Source organism: Lolium rigidum, chromosome 1, assembly GCF_022539505.1.
Source record: "Lolium rigidum isolate FL_2022 chromosome 1, APGP_CSIRO_Lrig_0.1, whole genome shotgun sequence".
Classification (NCBI taxonomy): Eukaryota; Viridiplantae; Streptophyta; class Magnoliopsida; order Poales; family Poaceae; genus Lolium; species Lolium rigidum.
The window spans coordinates 54,030,926-54,035,017 of record NC_061508.1 but is presented as its reverse complement, the minus strand read 5'-3'; positions in this window follow the sequence as shown (position 1 = coordinate 54,035,017).

Here is a 4,092-nt window from a genome sequence, read left to right as displayed (position 1 = left end):
TCGAGACCGTGCTCCGGAGGATGCACCCGAGTTGGGCAGCGTAACCTTTGACTAAATCAGGGGGCGCCGTTGGAAGCCGATGGCGTTCACTTCGGTGAATGCCGCTTCACTGATCTGCTGAAGCACATTCGGGCGACGCTCCCTCCGTAGCTTCTTCGGTGCGCCGGTGTCATCCTCGCCGGTACCATCCGTGGTGTCATCCTCGGCGGCACAATCGGTGGTGTCGGCCTCGGCGGCATCGTCCGCTCGGTACTCGGATCGGTGCCATCATCCTCGCCGTCGTCGCGGCGAGGTTGTGACTCCATCACCTCCATTTCATCGGTTAGCATCCAGAATGGCTTGCTACCGCTGCCGCCGGCCTATCTTCGTTGTTGGCCATGTTCGAACTAAGTAGGAAAAAATGCATAAAGTTAGCGCAAGATTTCACGGAAAAATTGGGCATGACCTATGCTAATTTATGGACATATGAGTGCCCCATTTTCGCCGAAACGGAAATGAATCAACATTTCGGCGATAATGGGCAACTCTGTCGATCCCTGCACAAGAAAATGACACCATATACACCAAAAAATCACTAGCTGAGCACCATGGCACATATACACCAAAAAATCCAGCTGAGCACCATAGCACATGTACACTAATTGAGCACCATAGCACATATCGACCAGCTGAGCAGCCAGTTACCACCATCCAGCAGCACCTAGTAGCAGCGGCAGGCTGGCTAGCGACGTGACAAGCTAGCGGTAGCTAGCGACAAGCTATGCGATGGCTAGCATCCAAGCTAGCTGGCAGCGACAAGCTAGCGTTAGCTAGCGACAAGCTAGCGACGACAACACCTAAGCAACATCTAACGACGGCAGCACGTAAGCAACAACCTAACGGCGGCACCTAAGAAGCACATCTAAAACCTAGCAACTAACAACAACCTAACAGCCTAGCGGCGGCACCAATCAACCTAGCAGCGGCACCAATCAACCTAGCAACTAATAGCAACCTAACAGCCTAGCGGCGGCAGCAAGCAAGCTAACAACCTAGCAGCGGCAGACAAGCAAAAAATACCCAATTTTACAACCTAGCAAGCAGCGGCAGCAGCAAGCAAGCAACCTATAGCAGCGGCGGCAACCAAGCAACCTAGCTCTTGCTCTACGACTCTCTACATACTAGCTTAACGGCGGTAGGAGTCTTGATGCTCATACGAGACACAACACTAGATATCTACTAGAGCGACCAATTTCTACGACATCATCTTAAATTTGCATAGACATACTGTAGGAGTAAACACGATACACACATTTCTACAGCATCATCATGAAGCAAATTACTAGCATTTCTACGAGAATCATCATGCAGCAAGCATAGGGAGGAGGAGGAGCATAGGGAGCTCACCACTGAGCGGTGAGGTTGGGGAGGTGAATCGAGGGGAGGCGACCGGCTGGCGGGGAGGTGGCGTCGAAGGGGGAGAGACCGTGCTGCTCCTGCTCACTGCTCCGCGGACGTGCGCGACGTGCTACAACTCGAAGAAGGTCGCCGACTTGCTCGCTCCTGCTCGCGGCGAGCTTGAGAGGATACGCTTGGGGAGAGACAGTGAGGGCGGGTGATAATCCAAAGTTAGAACATAATACGTTGCATTTTTAATGGATTCAAATGAAGCACACCATAGAAACTCAATAGACTTTAGAAACAAGATTGTGTATTTTCTGATTTGGATTGTTGCCAAACTTTTACGTGCCTAACGGATACAAGGCTGCCTAACAGGTGTGCAGCTTTCCAGAATCGGAGAAAGAACACATGCGAGTGACATAAATCACATAAGTAGGAAGACAATTAAGCTATCTGAGTGTCACATAAATCAAATAAGTAGGATTACAATTAATCTATCTAGTCTAAAATTTTAGTAGATGTTGATAAATAAGCTAAATATAGCTATGCCTATCTTGCTTTGATTGTTTTACGACCGGAGTCGCCGTGTCAACAAAATGAGGAGAGGACAAGATAAGAACTATCCTCTGACGAGTTAAACTTGGCATGTTGCTCCGAGCTATTTTTCTCTTGTTTATGCGTATATCCATAGGATGTCCAATGACACAACGAGATACAAACACTTAGGTGAATCAGCTATTTAAACATGTTAAATCAAGAAAACAACACTAACCCAAACAAAATATAAGCACATTGCGTCGAGGACATGATCAACTAAACAAATCATGATGAATTAAAAGCTTGTGGCTGATGTACTACTCCATCAACACTTAGGTGAATCAACACTTGCTTCTCACCGGCACATGAACAAGATAGCAGGATAAGTGCTGATTCACAAACGAGGCAAAGGAGGGGGAGCAGCGGCGGTAAGTTCAAATGGGCTCGGGCACTGGTTGCTTCCCTTCTAGAGATAGACATGCCGCAGGCGAGCGAGCGATCAATGGCGACGGAAAAGGGACCGAGGCGGGGTTAGGGTTAGGGTTCGTGCCAATGCGGGGAGAGGAGAAAGGCTCGAGCGGGAGAGGAGGGGATTACACTGGCTGGAGACGTGGGCGCCGAGGGGAGATGAGTGCGACGGTGGAGAGGGCGCCGGTGGGAGGGTGGGGCTCCTGCTCCGCGGCGTGCTCGAGGGCTCTGCTCCGCGGCGTGCTGCTTCTACTCGCTCGGGGGCACGACAAGCGGTAGAGGAGCGGTGGAGGGGTGGCGGCCACCGGTAGGCGGCGTCGCGAGGCGAGATAGACGGAGACGGGGTAGCGTCGCGAGGCAGATCGAGGGAGGGCGGCCGCCGGCGTCGGAGAGGATTGGGGAATGGGGATGGGGAGAAGAAGAGAATAGGGGTTTTAATTTGGCTAAGTCCCAGGCCCCCTAAGCAATGGCGCACTTGCTCGGGGTGCGCCACGGTGACTCTTAGCAATGGCGCACCACTAGGGGTGCGCCACTACGGCTTCAGGATAGGGTCAAAAACAAAATGGATGGTACCTTGACAAGATCACATACCGATGCACGCAATGGCTGGCTATCCGTCCCCTGTTTGGTTTCCACGGCCAGCCCAGGTTCGAACCACTGGCGGCCCCAATTTTTAACTTTTTTTAAAATGATTTAACCCGGCGAGTAATAAATAGCATAATACACCAAAATAAAAGGCATAAATAATTATAATTATGTAGAATATTTAAAATACTATAGAATCTAGAAAATATCCAAAAATATAAATTATATGTCTATTTTGATCGGTACAATGTGTAGATTAACAATATGACATCCATTATTCATACAAGAAAATGATACATATTATCTTTTCACAATCTTCTTGCCCTTCTTTCTCGCGGTTGAATAATTTAGCCCGGAACTCTATAGACTTCTTCTCTTGAATGGACGGCCTTTAGGTAGGGGTGGTCCTGCTTCTTCTTGTTGTGTATGGTTCTTCATCATCGTCGTCGTCATCTTCCATCTTCGGATCGCCGATACTGGTCAAAAGTCTAGCTCGTTGGCGGCTCCATCCATTCGATGATGCTCCTATTTGCCTCTCCTCACGACACACACGGCTGGGCTTTTGCGGGTCGGTAATGAAGAAGCATTGGTCCACTTGGGAAGCTAGTACCCATGGCTCATATTTAGCGGTGACCTTTGCATTTCAAATCCTGCAAACAAACACATGCAACACATGTGTGGATCGGAGAGCTTTGCATATACAACACATGTGGAGGCTTCGCACACAACACACATGCACGTGATCGAGACCGCTTTTCGCGCATGCGCACATACGTGTGTGTGCAAGACGATCGGAACCGGTCACACACAAAGCATAAAACCAACAAAGGATTTATAGATACGGCGAGACCACAGAGTGTTGGATGATGTAAAAAGTTGAGATTGAGTAGGGTATTAAGCTAAGAAAGCTTCACCATTACTTACCTATTAAGCTAAGACATAGCAATGGCGCACTACTAAGTGGTGTCGCCAGCGCACCACTCTCATCTCTAAAAGGGGCTCGCGGCCACCCCCTAGCGAGTGGCGCACCTAATGACATGCGCCATAGGTAACCTATGTAGCGATGGCGCACCACGGCGGTGCGCCATTGCTAAGCCTATCATCTCTAGACGGTCTACGGAC